Source organism: Taudactylus pleione, unplaced genomic scaffold (genome assembly GCF_031769625.1).
Source record: "Taudactylus pleione unplaced genomic scaffold, aTauple2 ptg000894l, whole genome shotgun sequence".
NCBI classification, from domain to species: Eukaryota; Metazoa; Chordata; class Amphibia; order Anura; family Myobatrachidae; genus Taudactylus; species Taudactylus pleione.
The window spans coordinates 460,128-479,363 of NW_028285295.1; the positions used below are offsets into that span (position 1 = coordinate 460,128).

The 19,236-nt window shown below is 52.5% G+C and overlaps 1 protein-coding gene across 3 annotated transcripts in view; it reads left to right on the plus strand.

Annotated features, from left to right (window-relative positions):
* EML5 (EMAP like 5) overlaps positions 1-19,236 on the plus strand; it is a 256,157-nt gene that overhangs the window by 200,510 nt on the left and 36,411 nt on the right. The window lies entirely within an intron of this gene.

Consider the following 19,236-nt stretch of genomic DNA (forward strand, 5'->3'; position numbering starts at 1 on the left):
CTCCCCAGTGCTGTGCTTCTCTATCAGTCTCCCTAGTGCTGTGCTCTCTTCTCTATCAGTCTCCCCAGTGCTGTGCTTGTCTATCAATGTCCCCAGTGCTGTGCTCTCTTCTCTATCAGTGTCCCCAGTGCTGTGCTCTCTTCTCTTTCAGTGTCCCCAGTGCTGTGCTTCTCTATCAGTCTCCCCAGTGCTGTGCTCCCTTCTCTATCAGTCTCCCCAGTGCTGTGCTCCCTTCTCTATCAGTCTCCCCCAGTGCTGTGCTCTCTTCTCTATCAGTCTCCCCCAGTGCTGTGCTTTCTTCTCTATCAGTCTCCCCAGTGCTGTGCTTTCTTCTCTATCAGTGTCCCCAGTACTGTGCTCTCTTCTCTATCAGTCTCCCCAGTGCTGTGCTTCTCTATCAGTGTCCCCAGTGCTGTCCTTTCTTCTCTATCAGTGTCCCCAGTGCTGTGCTCTCTTCTCTATCAGTGTCCCCAGTGCTGTGCTCTCTTCTCTATCAGTGTCCCCAGTGCTGTGCTCTCTTCTCTATCAGTCTCCCCAGTGCTGTGCTCTCTTCTCTATCAGTGTCCCCAGTGCTGTGCTCTCTTCTCTATCAGTCTCCCCAGTGCTGTGCTTCTCTATCAGTCTCCCCAGTGCTGTGCTCTCTTCTCTATCAGTCTCCCCAGTGCTGTGCTTGTCTATCAGTGTTCCCAGTGCTGTGCTCTCTTCTCTATCAGTCTCCCCAGTGCTGTGCTTCTCTATCAGTGTCCCCAGTGCTGTGCTCTCTTCTCTATCAGTCTCCCCAGTGCTGTGCTCTCTTCTCTATCAGTCTCCCCAGTGCTGTGCTTTCTTCTCTATCAGTGTCCCCAGTGCTGTGCTCTCTTCTCTATCAGTCTCCCCAGTGCTGTGCTTCTCTATCAGTGTTCCCAGTGCTGTGCTCTCTTCTCTATCAGTGTCCCCAGTGCTGTCCTTTCTTCTCTATCAGTCTCCCCAGTGCTGTGCTTCTCTATCAGTCTCCCCAGTGCTGTGCTCCCTTCTCTATCAGTCTCCCCAGTGCTGTGCTCCCTTCTCTATCAGTCTCCCCAGTGCTGTGCTCCCTTCTCTATCAGTCTCCCCAGTGCTGTGCTCTCTTCTATATCAGTCTCCCCAGTGCTGTGCTTTCTTCTCTATCAGTGTTCCCAGTGCTGTGCTCTCTTCTCTATCAGTCTCCCCAGTGCTGTCCTTTCTTCTCTATCAGTCTCCCCAGTGCTGTGCTTCTCTATCAGTCTCCCCAGTGCTGTGCTCCCTTCTCTATCAGTCTCCCCAGTGCTGTGCTCCCTTCTCTATCAGTCTCCCCAGTGCTGTGCTCCCTTCTCTATCAGTCTCCCCAGTGCTGTGCTTGTCTATCAGTGTTCCCAGTGCTGTGCTCTCTTCTCTATCAGTGTCCCCAGTGCTGTGCTCTCTTCTCTATCAGTGTCCCCAGTGCTGTGCTCCCTTCTCTATCAGTCTCCCCAGTGCTGTCCTTTCTTCTCTATCAGTCTCCCCAGTGCTGTGCTTTCTTCTCTATCAGTCTCCCCAGTGCTGTCCTTTCTTCTCTATCAGTCTCCCCAGTGCTGTGCTTTCTTCTCTATCAGTCTCCCCAGTGCTGTGCTCTCTTCTCTATCAGTCTCCCCAGTGCTGTGCTTCTCTATCAGTCTCCCCAGTGCTGTGCTCTCTTCTCTATCAGTCTCCCCAGTGCTGTGCTCTCTTCTCTATCAGTCTCCCCAGTGCTGTGCTCCCTTCTCTATCAGTCTCCCCAGTGCTGTGCTCCCTTCTCTATCAGTCTCCCCAGTGCTGTGCTTGTCTATCAGTGTTCCCAGTGCTGTGCTCTCTTCTCTATCAGTGTCCCCAGTGCTGTGCTCTCTTCTCTATCAGTGTCCCCAGTGCTGTGCTCCCTTCTCTATCAGTCTCCCCAGTGCTGTGCTTTCTTCTCTATCAGTGTTCCCAGTGCTGTGCTCTCTTCTCTATCAGTGTCCCCAGTGCTGTGCTCTCTTCTCTATCAGTGTCCCCAGTGCTGTGCTCTCTTCTCTATCAGTCTCCCCAGTGCTGTGCTCTCTTCTCTATCAGTGTCCCCAGTGCTGTGCTTCTCTATCAGTCTCCCCAGTGCTGTGCTCCCTTCTCTATCAGTCTCCCCAGTGCTGTGCTCCCTTCTCTATCAGTCTCCCCAGTGCTGTGCTTCTCTATCAGTCTCCCCAGTGCTGTGCTTCTCTATCAGTCTCCCTAGTGCTGTGCTCTCTTCTCTATCAGTCTCCCCAGTGCTGTGCTTGTCTATCAATGTCCCCAGTGCTGTGCTCTCTTCTCTATCAGTGTCCCCAGTGCTGTGCTCTCTTCTCTTTCAGTGTCCCCAGTGCTGTGCTTCTCTATCAGTCTCCCCAGTGCTGTGCTCCCTTCTCTATCAGTCTCCCCAGTGCTGTGCTCCCTTCTCTATCAGTCTCCCCAGTGCTGTGCTCTCTTCTCTATCAGTCTCCCCAGTGCTGTGCTCTCTTCTCTATCAGTCTCCCCAGTGCTGTGCTCTCTTCTCTATCAGTCTCCCCAGTGCTGTGCTTGTCTATCAGTGTTCCCAGTGCTGTGCTCTCTTCTCTATCAGTGTCCCCAGTGCTGTGCTTTCTTCTCTATCAGTGTCCCCAGTACTGTGCTCTCTTCTCTATCAGTCTACCCAGTGCTGTGCTCTCTTCTCTATCAGTCTCCCCAGTACTGTGCTCTCTTCTCTATCAGTCTACCCAGTGCTGTGCTCTCTTCTCTATCAGTCTCCCCAGTACTGTGCTCTCTTCTCTATCAGTCTCCCCAGTGCTGTGCTTCTCTATCAGTCTCCCCAGTGCTGTGCTTCTCTATCAGTCTCCCCAGTGCAGTGCTTCTCTATCAGTGTCCCCAGTGCTGTCCTTTCTTCTCTATCAGTCTCCCCAGTGCTGTGCTCTCTTCTCTGTCAGTCTCCCCAGTGCTGTGCTTTCTTCTCTATCAGTGTTCCCAGTGCTGTCCTTTCTTCTCTATCAGTCTCCCCAGTGCTGTGCTTTCTTCTCTATCAGTCTCCCCAGTGCTGTGCTTTCTTCTCTATCAGTCTCCCCAGTGCTGTGCTCCTCTATCAGTCTCCCCAGTGCTGTGCTTCTCTATCAGTCTCCCCAGTGCTGTGCTCTCTTCTCTATCAGTCTCCCCAGTGCTGTGCTCCCTTCTCTATCAGTCTCCCCAGTGCTGTGCTCTCTTCTCTATCAGTGTCCCCAGTGCTGTGCTCCCTTCTCTATCAGTCTCCCCAGTGCTGTGCTTCTCTATCAGTGTCCCCAGTGCTGTCCTTTCTTCTCTATCAGTCTACCCAGTGCTGTGCTCTCTTCTCTATCAGTCTCCCCAGTGCTGTCCTTTCTTCTCTATCAGTCTCCCCAGTGCTGTGCTTCTCTATCAGTGTCCCCAGTGCTGTGCTCTCTTCTCTATCAGTCTCCCCAGTGCTGTGCTCTCTTCTCTATCAGTCTCCCCAGTGCTGTGCTTCTCTATCAGTCTCCCCAGTGCTGTGCTCTCTTCTCTATCAGTCTCCCCAGTGCTGTGCTCTCTTCTCTATCAGTCTCCCCAGTGCTGTGCTTGTCTATCAGTGTTCCCAGTGCTGTGCTCTCTTCTCTATCAGTGTCCCCAGTGCTGTGCTCTCTTCTCTATCAGTGTCCCCAGTGCTGTGCTCCCTTCTCTATCAGTCTCCCCAGTGCTGTGCTTCTCTATCAGTCTCCCCAGTGCTGTGCTCCCTTCTCTATCAGTCTCCCCAGTGCTGTGCTTTCTTCTCTATCAGTCTCCCCAGTGCTGTGCTCTCTTCTCTATCAGTCTCCCCAGTGCTGTGCTCTCTTCTCTATCAGTCTCCCCAGTGCTGTGCTCTCTTCTCTATCAGTCTCCCCAGTGCTGTGCTTTCTTCTCTATCAGTGTCCCCAGTACTGTGCTCTCTTCTCTATCAGTCTACCCAGTGCTGTGCTCTCTTCTCTATCAGTCTCCCCAGTACTGTGCTCTCTTCTCTATCAGTCTACCCAGTGCTGTGCTCTCTTCTCTATCAGTCTCCCCAGTACTGTGCTCTCTTCTCTATCAGTCTCCCCAGTGCTGTGCTTCTCTATCAGTCTCCCCAGTGCTGTGCTTCTCTATCAGTCTCCCCAGTGCAGTGCTTCTCTATCAGTGTCCCCAGTGCTGTCCTTTCTTCTCTATCAGTCTCCCCAGTGCTGTGCTCTCTTCTCTGTCAGTCTCCCCAGTGCTGTGCTTTCTTCTCTATCAGTGTTCCCAGTGCTGTCCTTTCTTCTCTATCAGTCTCCCCAGTGCTGTGCTTTCTTCTCTATCAGTCTCCCCAGTGCTGTGCTTTCTTCTCTATCAGTCTCCCCAGTGCTGTGCTCCTCTATCAGTCTCCCCAGTGCTGTGCTTCTCTATCAGTCTCCCCAGTGCTGTGCTCTCTTCTCTATCAGTCTCCCCAGTGCTGTGCTCTCTTCTCTATCAGTCTCCCCAGTGCTGTGCTTCTCTATCAGTCTCCCCAGTGCTGTGCTCTCTTCTCTATCAGTCTCCCCAGTGCTGTCCTTTCTTCTCTATCAGTGTCCCCAGTGCTGTGCTCCCTTCTCTATCAGTCTCCCCAGTGCTGTGCTCCCTTCTCTATCAGTCTCTCCAGTGCTGTTCTCTCTTCTCTATCTGTCTCCCCAGTGCTGTGCTTGTCTATCAGTATCCCCAGTGCTGTGCTCTCTTCTCTATCAGTCTCCCCAGTGCTGTCCTTTCTTCTCTATCAGTCTCCCCAGTGCTGTGCTCCCTTCTCTATCAGTCTCCCCAGTGCTGTGCTCCCTTCTCTATCAGTCTCCCCAGTGCTGTGCTCTCTTCTATATCAGTCTCCCCAGTGCTGTGCTCTCTTCTCTATCAGTGTCCCCAGTGCTGTGCTCCCTTCTCTATCAGTGTTCCCAGTGCTGTGCTCTCTTCTCTATCAGTGTCCCCAGTGCTGTGCTCTCTTCTCTATCAGTGTCCCCAGTGCTGTGCTCCCTTCTCTATCAGTCTCCCCAGTGCTGTGCTTTCTTCTCTATCAGTGTTCCCAGTGCTGTGCTCTCTTCTCTATCAGTGTCCCCAGTGCTGTCCTTTCTTCTCTATCAGTCTCCCCAGTGCTGTGCTTCTCTATCAGTCTACCCAGTGCTGTGCTTCTCTTCTCTATCAGTGTCCCCAGTGCTGTGCTCCCTTCTCTATCAGTCTCCCCAGTGCTGTGCTCCCTTCTCTATCAGTCTCTCCAGTGCTGTGCTCTCTTCTCTATCAGTCTCCCCAGTGCTGTGCTTGTCTATCAGTGTCCCCAGTGCTGTGCTCCCTTCTCTATCAGTCTCCCCAGTGCTGTGCTCCCTTCTCTATCAGTCTCCCCAGTGCTGTGCTTTCTTCTCTATCAGTCTCCCCAGTGCTGTGCTTGCTTCTCTATCAGTCTCCCCAGTGCAGTGCTTCTCTATCAGTGTCCCCAGTGCTGTCCTTTCTTCTCTATCAATCTCCCCAGTGCTGTGCTTTCTTCTCTATCAGTCTCCCCAGTGCTGTGCTTGCTTCTCTATCAGTCTCCCCAGTGCTGTCCTTTCTTCTCTATCAGTCTCCCCAGTGCTGTGCTTCTCTATCAGTCTCCCCAGTGCTGTGCTTCTCTATCAGTCTCCCCAGTGCTGTGCTCTCTTCTCTATCAGTCTCCCCAGTGCTGTGCTTTCTTCTCTATCAGTGTCCCCAGTGCTGTGCTCCCTCTCTATCAGTCTCCCCAGTGCTGTGCTTCTCTATCAGTCTCCCCAGTGCTGTGCTCCCTTCTCTATCAGTCTACCCAGTGCTGTGCTCCCTTCTCTATCAGTCTCCCCAGTGCTGTGCTTGTCTATCAGTGTTCCCAGTGCTGTGCTCTCTTCTCTATCAGTGTCCCCAGTGCTGTGCTCTCTTCTCTATCAGTGTCCCCAGTGCTGTGCTCCCTTCTCTATCAGTCTCCCCAGTGCTGTGCTTTCTTCTCTATCAGTCTCCCCAGTGCTGTGCTCTCTTCTCTATCAGTGTCCCCAGTGCTGTGCTTCTCTATCAGTCTCCCCAGTGCTGTGCTCCCTTCTCTATCAGTCTCCCCAGTGCTGTGCTCCCTTCTCTATCAGTCTCCCCAGTGCTGTGCTCTCTTCTATATCAGTCTCCCCAGTGCTGTGCTCTCTTCTCTATCAGTCTCCCCAGTGCTGTGCTTTCTTCTCTATCAGTGTTCCCAGTGCTGTGCTTGCTTCTCTATCAGTCTCCCCAGTGCTGTCCTTTCTTCTCTATCAGTCTCCCCAGTGCTGTGCTTCTCTATCAGTCTCCCCAGTGCTGTGCTCTCTTCTCTATCAGTCTCCCCAGTGCTGTGCTCTCTTCTCTATCAGTCTCCCCAGTGCTGTGCTTCTCTATCAGTCTCCCCAGTGCTGTGCTCTCTTCTCTATCAGTCTCCCCAGTGCAGTGCTTCTCTATCAGTGTCCCCAGTGCTGTCCTTTCTTCTCTATCAATCTCCCCAGTGCTGTGCTTTCTTCTCTATCAGTCTACCCAGTGCTGTGCTTCTCTTCTCTATCAGTGTCCCCAGTGCTGTGCTCTCTTCTCTGTCAGTCTCCCCAGTGCTGTCCTTTCTTCTCTATCAGTCTCCCCAGTGCTGTCCTTTCTTCTCTATCAGTCTCCCCAGTGCTGTGCTTTCTTCTCTATCAGTCTACCCAGTGCTGTGCTCTCTTCTCTATCAGTCTCCCCAGTGCTGTGCTCTCTTCTCTATCAGTGTCCCCAGTACTGTGCTCTCTTCTCTATCAGTCTACCCAGTGCTGTGCTCTCTTCTCTATCAGTCTCCCCAGTGCAGTGCTTCTCTATCAGTGTCCCCAGTGCTGTCCTTTCTTCTCTATCAATCTCCCCAGTGCTGTGCTTCTCTTCTCTATCAGTCTACCCAGTGCTGTGCTTCTCTTCTCTATCAGTGTCCCCAGTGCTGTGCTCTCTTCTCTGTCAGTCTCCCCAGTGCTGTCCTTTCTTCTCTATCAGTCTCCCCAGTGCTGTCCTTTCTTCTCTATCAGTCTCCCCAGTGCTGTGCTTTCTTCTCTATCAGTCTACCCAGTGCTGTGCTCTCTTCTCTATCAGTCTCCCCAGTGCTGTGCTCTCTTCTCTATCAGTGTCCCCAGTACTGTGCTCTCTTCTCTATCAGTCTACCCAGTGCTGTGCTCTCTTCTCTATCAGTCTCCCCAGTACTGTGCTCTCTTCTCTATCAGTCTACCCAGTGCTGTGCTCTCTTCTCTATCAGTCTCCCCAGTGCTGTGCTCTCTTCTCTGTCAGTCTCCCCAGTGCTGTCCTTTCTTCTCTATCAGTCTCCCCAGTGCTGTGCTTTCTTCTCTATCAGTGTTCCCAGTGCTGTGCTCTCTTCTCTATCAGTCTCCCCAGTGCTGTCCTTTCTTCTCTATCAGTCTCCCCAGTGCTGTGCTTCTCTATCAGTCTACCCAGTGCTGTGCTTCTCTTCTCTATCAGTGTCCCCAGTGCTGTGCTTCTCTATCAGTCTACCCAGTGCTGTGCTTCTCTTCTCTATCAGTCTCCCCAGTGCTGTGCTTTCTTCTCTATCAGTGTCCCCAGTGCTGTGCTCTCTTCTCTCAGTCTCCCCAGTGCTGTGCTTCTCTATCAGTCTCCCCAGTGCTGTGCTCCCTTCTCTATCAGTCTCCCCAGTGCTGTGCTCCCTTCTCTATCAGTCTCCCCAGTGCTGTGCTCCCTTCTCTATCAGTCTCCCCAGTGCTGTGCTCTCTTCTATATCAGTCTCCCCAGTGCTGTGCTCTCTTCTCTATCAGTGTCCCCAGTGCTGTGCTCCCTTCTCTATCAGTCTCCCCAGTGCTGTGCTTTCTTCTCTATCAGTGTTCCCAGTGCTGTGCTCTCTTCTCTATCAGTCTCCCCAGTGCTGTCCTTTCTTCTCTATCAGTCTCCCCAGTGCTGTGCTTCTCTATCAGTCTCCCCAGTGCTGTGCTCTCTTCTCTATCAGTCTCCCCAGTGCTGTGTTTCTCTATCAGTCTCCCCAGTGCTGTGCTCTCTTCTCTATCAGTCTCCCCAGTGCTGTGCTCTCTTCTCTATCAGTCTCCCCAGTGCTGTGCTCCCTTCTCTATCAGTCTCCCCAGTGCTGTGCTCTCTTCTCTATCAGTGTCCCCAGTGCTGTGCTCTCTTCTCTATCAGTCTCCCCAGTGCTGTGCTTGTCTATCAGTGTTCCCAGTGCTGTGCTCTCTTCTCTATCAGTCTCCCCAGTGCTGTGCTCTCTTCTCTATCAGTCTCCCCAGTGCTGTGCTCCCTTCTCTATCAGTCTCCCCAGTGCTGTGCTCTCTTCTCTATCAGTGTCCCCAGTGCTGTGCTCCCTTCTCTATCAGTCTCCCCAGTGCTGTGCTTCTCTATCAGTGTCCCCAGTGCTGTCCTTTCTTCTCTATCAGTCTACTCAGTGCTGTGCTCTCTTCTCTATCAGTCTCCCCAGTGCTGTCCTTTCTTCTCTATCAGTCTCCCCAGTGCTGTGCTTCTCTATCAGTGTCCCCAGTGCTGTGCTCTCTTCTCTATCAGTCTCCCCAGTGCTGTGCTCTCTTCTCTATCAGTCTCCCCAGTGCTGTGCTTCTCTATCAGTCTCCCCAGTGCTGTGCTCTCTTCTCTATCAGTCTCCCCAGTGCTGTGCTCTCTTCTCTATCAGTCTCCCCAGTGCTGTGCTTGTCTATCAGTGTTCCCAGTGCTGTGCTCTCTTCTCTATCAGTGTCCCCAGTGCTGTGCTCTCTTCTCTATCAGTGTCCCCAGTGCTGTGCTCCCTTCTCTATCAGTCTCCCCAGTGCTGTGCTTCTCTATCAGTCTCCCCAGTGCTGTGCTCCCTTCTCTATCAGTCTCCCCAGTGCTGTGCTTTCTTCTCTATCAGTCTCCCCAGTGCTGTGCTCTCTTCTCTATCAGTCTCCCCAGTGCTGTGCTCTCTTCTCTATCAGTCTCCCCAGTGCTGTGCTCTCTTCTCTATCAGTCTCCCCAGTGCTGTGCTTTCTTCTCTATCAGTGTCCCCAGTACTGTGCTCTCTTCTCTATCAGTCTACCCAGTGCTGTGCTCTCTTCTCTATCAGTCTCCCCAGTACTGTGCTCTCTTCTCTATCAGTCTACCCAGTGCTGTGCTCTCTTCTCTATCAGTCTCCCCAGTACTGTGCTCTCTTCTCTATCAGTCTCCCCAGTGCTGTGCTTCTCTATCAGTCTCCCCAGTGCTGTGCTTCTCTATCAGTCTCCCCAGTGCAGTGCTTCTCTATCAGTGTCCCCAGTGCTGTCCTTTCTTCTCTATCAGTCTCCCCAGTGCTGTGCTCTCTTCTCTGTCAGTCTCCCCAGTGCTGTGCTTTCTTCTCTATCAGTGTTCCCAGTGCTGTCCTTTCTTCTCTATCAGTCTCCCCAGTGCTGTGCTTTCTTCTCTATCAGTCTCCCCAGTGCTGTGCTTTCTTCTCTATCAGTCTCCCCAGTGCTGTGCTCCTCTATCAGTCTCCCCAGTGCTGTGCTCTCTTCTCTATCAGTCTCCCCAGTGCTGTGCTCTCTTCTCTATCAGTCTCCCCAGTGCTGTGCTTCTCTATCAGTCTCCCCAGTGCTGTGCTCTCTTCTCTATCAGTCTCCCCAGTGCTGTCCTTTCTTCTCTATCAGTGTCCCCAGTGCTGTGCTCCCTTCTCTATCAGTCTCCCCAGTGCTGTGCTCCCTTCTCTATCAGTCTCTCCAGTGCTGTTCTCTCTTCTCTATCTGTCTCCCCAGTGCTGTGCTTGTCTATCAGTATCCCCAGTGCTGTGCTCTCTTCTCTATCAGTCTCCCCAGTGCTGTCCTTTCTTCTCTATCAGTCTCCCCAGTGCTGTGCTCCCTTCTCTATCAGTCTCCCCAGTGCTGTGCTCCCTTCTCTATCAGTCTCCCCAGTGCTGTGCTCTCTTCTATATCAGTCTCCCCAGTGCTGTGCTCTCTTCTCTATCAGTGTCCCCAGTGCTGTGCTCCCTTCTCTATCAGTCTCCCCAGTGCTGTGCTTTCTTCTCTATCAGTGTTCCCAGTGCTGTGCTTGCTTCTCTATCAGTCTCCCCAGTGCTGTCCTTTCTTCTCTATCAGTCTCCCCAGTGCTGTGCTTCTCTATCAGTCTCCCCAGTGCTGTGCTCCCTTCTCTATCTGTCTACCCAGTGCTGTGCTCCCTTCTCTATCAGTCTCCCCAGTGCTGTGCTTGTCTATCAGTGTTCCCAGTGCTGTGCTCTCTTCTCTATCAGTGTCCCCAGTGCTGTGCTTGTCTATCAGTGTTCCCAGTGCTGTGCTCTCTTCTCTATCAGTGTCCCCAGTGCTGTGCTTCTCTTCTCTATCAGTGTCCCCAGTGCTGTGCTCCCTTCTCTATCAGTCTCCCCAGTGCTGTCCTTTCTTCTCTATCAGTCTCCCCAGTGCTGTGCTTCTCTATCAGTCTACCCAGTGCTGTGCTTCTCTTCTCTATCAGTGTCCCCAGTGCTGTGCTTCTCTATCAGTCTACCCAGTGCTGTGCTTCTCTTCTCTATCAGTGTCCCCAGTGCTGTGCTCCCTTCTCTATCAGTCTCCCCAGTGCTGTGCTCCCTTCTCTATCAGTCTCTCCAGTGCTGTGCTCTCTTCTCTATCAGTCTCCCCAGTGCTGTGCTTGTCTATCAGTGTCCCCAGTGCTGTGCTCCCTTCTCTATCAGTCTCCCCAGTGCTGTGCTCCCTTCTCTATCAGTCTCCCCAGTGCTGTGCTTTCTTCTCTATCAGTCTCCCCAGTGCTGTGCTTGCTTCTCTATCAGTCTCCCCAGTGCAGTGCTTCTCTATCAGTGTCCCCAGTGCTGTCCTTTCTTCTCTATCAATCTCCCCAGTGCTGTGCTTTCTTCTCTATCAGTCTCCCCAGTGCTGTGCTTGCTTCTCTATCAGTCTCCCCAGTGCTGTCCTTTCTTCTCTATCAGTCTCCCCAGTGCTGTGCTTCTCTATCAGTCTCCCCAGTGCTGTGCTTCTCTATCAGTCTCCCCAGTGCTGTGCTCTCTTCTCTATCAGTCTCCCCAGTGCTGTGCTTTCTTCTCTATCAGTGTCCCCAGTGCTGTGCTCCCTCTCTATCAGTCTCCCCAGTGCTGTGCTTCTCTATCAGTCTCCCCAGTGCTGTGCTCCCTTCTCTATCAGTCTACCCAGTGCTGTGCTCCCTTCTCTATCAGTCTCCCCAGTGCTGTGCTTGTCTATCAGTGTTCCCAGTGCTGTGCTCTCTTCTCTATCAGTGTCCCCAGTGCTGTGCTCTCTTCTCTATCAGTGTCCCCAGTGCTGTGCTCCCTTCTCTATCAGTCTCCCCAGTGCTGTGCTTTCTTCTCTATCAGTCTCCCCAGTGCTGTGCTCTCTTCTCTATCAGTGTCCCCAGTGCTGTGCTTCTCTATCAGTCTCCCCAGTGCTGTGCTCCCTTCTCTATCAGTCTCCCCAGTGCTGTGCTCCCTTCTCTATCAGTCTCCCCAGTGCTGTGCTCTCTTCTATATCAGTCTCCCCAGTGCTGTGCTCTCTTCTCTATCAGTCTCCCCAGTGCTGTGCTCCATTCTCTATCAGTCTCCCCAGTGCTGTGCTCTCTTCTCTATCAGTCTCCCCAGTGCTGTGCTTTCTTCTCTATCAGTCTCCCCAGTGCTGTGCTTTCTTCTCTATCAGTGTCCCCAGTACTGTGCTCTCTTCTCTATCAGTCTCCCCAGTGCTGTGCTTCTCTATCAGTGTCCCCAGTGCTGTCCTTTCTTCTCTATCAGTGTCCCCAGTGCTGTGCTCTCTTCTCTATCAGTGTCCCCAGTGCTGTGCTCTCTTCTCTATCAGTGTCCCCAGTGCTGTGCTCTCTTCTCTATCAGTCTCCCCAGTGCTGTGCTCTCTTCTCTATCAGTGTCCCCAGTGCTGTGCTTCTCTATCAGTCTCCCCAGTGCTGTGCTCCCTTCTCTATCAGTCTCCCCAGTGCTGTGCTCCCTTCTCTATCAGTCTCCCCAGTGCTGTGCTTCTCTATCAGTCTCCCCAGTGCTGTGCTTCTCTATCAGTCTCCCTAGTGCTGTGCTCTCTTCTCTATCAGTCTCCCCAGTGCTGTGCTTGTCTATCAATGTCCCCAGTGCTGTGCTCTCTTCTCTATCAGTGTCCCCAGTGCTGTGCTCTCTTCTCTTTCAGTGTCCCCAGTGCTGTGCTTCTCTATCAGTCTCCCCAGTGCTGTGCTCCCTTCTCTATCAGTCTCCCCAGTGCTGTGCTCCCTTCTCTATCAGTCTCCCCAGTGCTGTGCTCTCTTCTCTATCAGTCTCCCCAGTGCTGTGCTTTCTTCTCTATCAGTCTCCCCAGTGCTGTGCTTTCTTCTCTATCAGTGTCCCCAGTACTGTGCTCTCTTCTCTATCAGTCTCCCCAGTGCTGTGCTTCTCTATCAGTGTCCCCAGTGCTGTCCTTTCTTCTCTATCAGTGTCCCCAGTGCTGTGCTCTCTTCTCTATCAGTGTCCCCAGTGCTGTGCTCTCTTCTCTATCAGTGTCCCCAGTGCTGTGCTCTCTTCTCTATCAGTCTCCCCAGTGCTGTGCTCTCTTCTCTATCAGTGTCCCCAGTGCTGTGCTCTCTTCTCTATCAGTCTCCCCAGTGCTGTGCTTCTCTATCAGTCTCCCCAGTGCTGTGCTCTCTTCTCTATCAGTCTCCCCAGTGCTGTGCTTGTCTATCAGTCTCCCCAGTGCTGTGCTCTCTTCTCTATCAGTCTCCCCAGTGCTGTGCTCTCTTCTCTATCAGTCTCCCCAGTGCTGTGCTCTCTTCTCTATCAGTCTCCCCAGTGCTGTGCTTCTCTATCAGTGTCCCCAGTGCTGTGCTCTCTTCTCTATCAGTCTCCCCAGTGCTGTGCTCTCTTCTCTATCAGTCTCCCCAGTGCTGTGCTTTCTTCTCTATCAGTGTCCCCAGTGCTGTGCTCTCTTCTCTATCAGTCTCCCCAGTGCTGTGCTTCTCTATCAGTGTTCCCAGTGCTGTGCTCTCTTCTCTATCATTGTCCCCAGTGCTGTCCTTTCTTCTCTATCAGTCTCCCCAGTGCTGTGCTTCTCTATCAGTCTCCCCAGTGCTGTGCTCCCTTCTCTATCAGTCTCCCCAGTGCTGTGCTCCCTTCTCTATCAGTCTCCCCAGTGCTGTGCTCCCTTCTCTATCAGTCTCCCCAGTGCTGTGCTCTCTTCTATATCAGTCTCCCCAGTGCTGTGCTTTCTTCTCTATCAGTGTTCCCAGTGCTGTGCTCTCTTCTCTATCAGTCTCCCCAGTGCTGTCCTTTCTTCTCTATCAGTCTCCCCAGTGCTGTGCTTCTCTATCAGTCTCCCCAGTGCTGTGCTCCCTTCTCTATCAGTCTCCCCAGTGCTGTGCTCCCTTCTCTATCAGTCTCCCCAGTGCTGTGCTCCCTTCTCTATCAGTCTCCCCAGTGCTGTGCTTGTCTATCAGTGTTCCCAGTGCTGTGCTCTCTTCTCTATCAGTGTCCCCAGTGCTGTGCTCTCTTCTCTATCAGTGTCCCCAGTGCTGTGCTCCCTTCTCTATCAGTCTCCCCAGTGCTGTCCTTTCTTCTCTATCAGTCTCCCCAGTGCTGTGCTTTCTTCTCTATCAGTCTCCCCAGTGCTGTCCTTTCTTCTCTATCAGTCTCCCCAGTGCTGTGCTTTCTTCTCTATCAGTCTCCCCAGTGCTGTGCTCTCTTCTCTATCAGTCTCCCCAGTGCTGTGCTTCTCTATCAGTCTCCCCAGTGCTGTGCTCTCTTCTCTATCAGTCTCCCCAGTGCTGTGCTCTCTTCTCTATCAGTCTCCCCAGTGCTGTGCTCCCTTCTCTATCAGTCTCCCCAGTGCTGTGCTCCCTTCTCTATCAGTCTCCCCAGTGCTGTGCTTGTCTATCAGTGTTCCCAGTGCTGTGCTCTCTTCTCTATCAGTGTCCCCAGTGCTGTGCTCTCTTCTCTATCAGTGTCCCCAGTGCTGTGCTCCCTTCTCTATCAGTCTCCCCAGTGCTGTGCTTTCTTCTCTATCAGTGTTCCCAGTGCTGTGCTCTCTTCTCTATCAGTGTCCCCAGTGCTGTCCTTTCTTCTCTATCAGTCTCCCCAGTGCTGTGCTTCTCTATCAGTCTCCCCAGTGCTGTGCTCCATTCTCTATCAGTCTCCCCAGTGCTGTGCTCTCTTCTCTATCAGTCTCCCCAGTGCTGTGCTTTCTTCTCTATCAGTCTCCCCAGTGCTGTGCTTTCTTCTCTATCAGTGTCCCCAGTACTGTGCTCTCTTCTCTATCAGTCTCCCCAGTGCTGTGCTTCTCTATCAGTGTCCCCAGTGCTGTCCTTTCTTCTCTATCAGTGTCCCCAGTGCTGTGCTCTCTTCTCTATCAGTGTCCCCAGTGCTGTGCTCTCTTCTCTATCAGTGTCCCCAGTGCTGTGCTCTCTTCTCTATCAGTCTCCCCAGTGCTGTGCTCTCTTCTCTATCAGTGTCCCCAGTGCTGTGCTTCTCTATCAGTCTCCCCAGTGCTGTGCTCCCTTCTCTATCAGTCTCCCCAGTGCTGTGCTCCCTTCTCTATCAGTCTCCCCAGTGCTGTGCTTCTCTATCAGTCTCCCCAGTGCTGTGCTTCTCTATCAGTCTCCCTAGTGCTGTGCTCTCTTCTCTATCAGTCTCCCCAGTGCTGTGCTTGTCTATCAATGTCCCCAGTGCTGTGCTCTCTTCTCTATCAGTGTCCCCAGTGCTGTGCTCTCTTCTCTTTCAGTGTCCCCAGTGCTGTGCTTCTCTATCAGTCTCCCCAGTGCTGTGCTCCCTTCTCTATCAGTCTCCCCAGTGCTGTGCTCCCTTCTCTATCAGTCTCCCCAGTGCTGTGCTCTCTTCTCTATCAGTCTCCCCAGTGCTGTGCTTTCTTCTCTATCAGTCTCCCCAGTGCTGTGCTTTCTTCTCTATCAGTGTCCCCAGTACTGTGCTCTCTTCTCTATCAGTCTCCCCAGTGCTGTGCTTCTCTATCAGTGTCCCCAGTGCTGTCCTTTCTTCTCTATCAGTGTCCCCAGTGCTGTGCTCTCTTCTCTATCAGTGTCCCCAGTGCTGTGCTCTCTTCTCTATCAGTCTCCCCAGTGCTGTGCTTCTCTATCAGTCTCCCCAGTGCTGTGCTCTCTTCTCTATCAGTCTCCCCAGTGCTGTGCTTGTCTATCAGTGTTCCCAGTGCTGTGCTCTCTTCTCTATCAGTCTCCCCAGTGCTGTGCTTCTCTATCAGTGTCCCCAGTGCTGTGCTCTCTTCTCTATCAGTCTCCCCAGTGCTGTGCTCTCTTCTCTATCAGTCTCCCCAGTGCTGTGCTTTCTTCTCTATCAGTGTCCCCAGTGCTGTGCTCTCTTCTCTATCAGTCTCCCCAGTGCTGTGCTTCTCTATCAGTGTTCCCAGTGCTGTGCTCTCTTCTCTATCAGTGTCCCCAGTGCTGTCCTTTCTTCTCTATCAGTCTCCCCAGTGCTGTGCTTCTCTATTAGTCTCCCCAGTGCTGTGCTCCCTTCTCTATCAGTCTCCCCAGTGCTGTGCTCCCTTCTCTATCAGTCTCCCCAGTGCTGTGCTCCCTTCTCTATCAGTCTCCCCAGTGCTGTGCTCTCTTCTATATCAGTCTCCCCAGTGCTGTGCTTTCTTCTCTATCAGTGTTCCCAGTGCTGTGCTCTCTTCTCTATCAGTCTCCCCAGTGCTGTCCTTTCTTCTCTATCAGTCTCCCCAGTGCTGTGCTTGTCTATCAGTGTTCCCAGTGCTGTGCTCTCTTCTCTATCAGTGTCCCCAGTGCTGTGCTCTCTTCTCTATCAGTGTCCCCAGTGCTGTGCTCCCTTCTCTATCAGTCTCCCCAGTGCTGTCCTTTCTTCTCTATCAGTCTCCCCAGTGCTGTGCTTTCTTCTCTATCAGTCTCCCCAGTGCTGTCCTTTCTTCTCTATCAGTCTCCCCAGTGCTGTGCTTTCTTCTCTATCAGTCTCCCCAGTGCTGTGCTCTCTTCTCTATCAGTCTCCCCAGTGCTGTGCTTCTCTATCAGTCTCCCCAGTGCTGTGCTCTCTTCTCTATCAGTCTCCCCAGTGCTGTGCTCTCTTCTCTATCAGTCTCCCCAGTGCTGTGCTCCCTTCTCTATCAGTCTCCCCAGTGCTGTGCTCCCTTCTCTATCAGTCTCCCCAGTGCTGTGCTTGTCTATCAGTGTTCCCAGTGCTGTGCTCTCTTCTCTATCAGTGTCCCCAGTGCTGTGCTCTCTTCTCTATCAGTGTCCCCAGTGCTGTGCTCCCTTCTCTATCAGTCTCCCCAGTGCTGTGCTTTCTTCTCTATCAGTGTTCCCAGTGCTGTGCTCTCTTCTCTATCAGTGTCCCCAGTGCTGTCCTTTCTTCTCTATCAGTCTCCCCAGTGCTGTGCTTCTCTATCAGTCTCCCCAGTGCTGTGCTCCCTTCTCTATCAGTCTCCCCAGTGCTGTGCTTTCTTCTCTATCAGTCTCCCCAGTGCTGTGCTTTCTTCTCTATCAGTCTCCCCAGTGCTGTGCTTGCTTCTCTATCAGTCTCCCCAGTGCTGTGCTTCTCTATCAGTCTACCCAGTGCTGTGCTTCTCTTCTCTATCAGTGTCCCCAGTGCTGTGCTCCCTTCTCTATCAGTCTCCCCAGTGCTGTGCTCCCTTCTCTATCAGTCTCTCCAGTGCTGTGCTCCCTTCTCTATCAGTCTCCCCAGTGCTGTGCTTGTCTATCAGTGTCCCCAGTGCTGTGCTCCCTTCTCTATCAGTCTCCCCAGTGCTGTGCTTTCTTCTCTATCAGTCTCCCCAGTGCTGTGCTTGCTTCTCTATCAGTATCCCCAGTGCTGTGCTCTCTTCTCTATCAGTCTCCCCAGTGCTGTCCTTTCTTCTCTATCAGTCTCCCCAGTGCTGTGCTCCCTTCTCTATCAGTCTCCCCAGTGCTGTGCTCCCTTCTCTATCAGTCTCCCCAGTGCTGTGCTCCCTTCTCTATCAGTCTCCCCAGTGCTGTGCTTTCTTCTCTATCAGTGTCCCCAGTGCTGTCCTTTCTTCTCTATCAGTCTCCCCAGTGCTGTGCTCCCTTCTCTATCAGTCTCCCCAGTGCTGTGCTCTCTTCTATATCAGTCTCCCCAGTGCTGTGCTTGCTTCTCTATCAGTCTCCCCAGTGCTGTGCTCCCTTCTCTATCAGTCTCCCCAGTGCTGTGCTCTCTTCTCTATCAGTCTCCCCAGTGCTGTGCTTTCTTCTCTATCAGTGTCCCCAGTGCTGTGCTCTCTTCTCTATCAGTCTCCCCAGTGCTGTGCTTCTCTATCAGTGTTCCCAGTGCTGTGCTCTCTTCTCTATCAGTGTCCCCAGTGCTGTCCTTTCTTCTCTATCAGTCTCCCCAGTGCTGTGCTTCTCTATCAGTCTCCCCAGTGCTGTGCTCCCTTCTCTATCAGTCTCCCCAGTGCTGTGCTCCCTTCTCTATCAGTCTCCCCAGTGCTGTGCTCCCTTCTCTATCAGTCTCCCCAGTGCTGTGCTCTCTTCTATATCAGTCTCCCCAGTGCTGTGCTTTCTTCTCTATCAGTGTTCCCAGTGCTGTGCTCTCTTCTCTATCAGTCTCCCCAGTGCTGTCCTTTCTTCTCTATCAGTCTCCCCAGTGCTGTGCTTCTCTATCAGTCTCCCCAGTGCTGTGCTCCCTTCTCTATCAGTCTCCCCAGTGCTGTGCTCCCTTCTCTATCAGTCTCCCCAGTGCTGTGCTCCCTTCTCTATCAGTCTCCCCAGTGCTGTGCTCTCTTCTATATCAGTCTCCCCAGTGCTGTGCTCTCTTCTATATCAGTCTCCCCAGTGCTGTGCTCCCTTCTCTATCAGTCTCCCCAGTGCTGTGCTTTCTTCTCTATCAGTGTTCTCAGTGCTGTGCTCCCTTCTCTATCAGTCTACCCAGTGCTGTGCTCCCTTCTCTATCAGTCTCCCCAGTGCTGTGCTTGTCTATCAGTGTTCCCAGTGCTGTGCTCTCTTCTCTATCAGTGTCCCCAGTGCTGTGCTCTCTTCTCTATCAGTGTCCCCAGTGCTGTGCTCCCTTCTCTATCAGTCTCCCCAGTGCTGTCCTTTCTTCTCTATCAGTCTCCCCAGTGCTGTGCTTTCTTCTCTATCAGTCTCCCCAGTGCTGTCCTTTCTTCTCTATCAGTCTCCCCAGTGCTGTGCTTTCTTCTCTATCAGTCTCCCCAGTGCTGTGCTCTCTTCTCTATCAGTGTCCTCAGTTCTGTCCTTTCTTCTCTATCAGTCTCCCCAGTGCTGTGCTTCTCTATCAGTCTCCCCAGTGCTGTGCTCTCTTCTCTATCAGTCTCCCCAGTGCTGTGCTCTCTTCTCTATCAGTCTCCCCAGTGCTGTGCTCCCTTCTCTATCAGTCTCCCCAGTGCTGTGCTCCCTTCTCTATCAGTCTCCCCAGTGCTGTGCTTGTCTATCAGTGTTCCCAGTGCTGTGCTCTCTTCTCTATCAGTGTCCCCAGTGCTGTGCTCTCTTCTCTATCAGTGTCCCCAGTGCTGTGCTCCCTTCTCTATCAGTCTCCCCAGTGCTGTGCTTTCTTCTCTATCAGTGTTCCCAGTGCTGTGCTCTCTTCTCTATCAGTGTCCCCAGTGCTGTCCTTTCTTCTCTATCAGTCTCCCCAGTGCTGTGCTTCTCTATCAGTCTCCCCAGTGCTGTGCTCCCTTCTCTATCAGTCTCCCCAGTGCTGTGCTTTCTTCTCTATCAGTCTCCCCAGTGCTGTGCTTTCTTCTCTATCAGTCTCCCCAGTGCTGTGCTTGCTTCTCTATCAGTCTCCCCAGTGCTGTGCTTCTCTATCAGTCTACCCAGTGCTGTGCTTCTCTTCTCTATCAGTGTCCCCAGTGCTGTGCTTCTCTATCAGTCTACCCAGTGCTGTGCTTCTCTTCTCTATCAGTGTCCCCAGTGCTGTGCTCCCTTCTCTATCAGTCTCCCCAGTGCTGTGCTCCCTTCTCTATCAGTCTCTCCAGTGCTGTGCTCTCTTCTCTATCAGTCTCCCCAGTGCTGTGCTTGTCTATCAGTGTCCCCAGTGCTGTGCTCCCTTCTCTATCAGTCTCCCCAGTGCTGTGCTTTCTTCTCTATCAGTCTCCCCAGTGCTGTGCTTGCTTCTCTATCAGTCTCCCCAGTGCTGTCCTTTCTTCTCTATCAGTCTCCCCAGTGCTGTGCTTTCTTCTCTATCAGTGTCCCCAGTACTGTGCTCTCTTCTCTATCAGTCTCCCCAGTACTGTGCTCTCTTCTCTATCAGTCTCCCCAGTGCTGTGCTTCTCTATCAGTCTCCCCAGTGCTGTGCTCTCTTCTCTATCAGTCTCCCCAGTGCAGTGCTTCTCTATCAGTGTCCCCAGTGCTGTCCTTTCTTCTCTATCAGTCTCCCCAGTG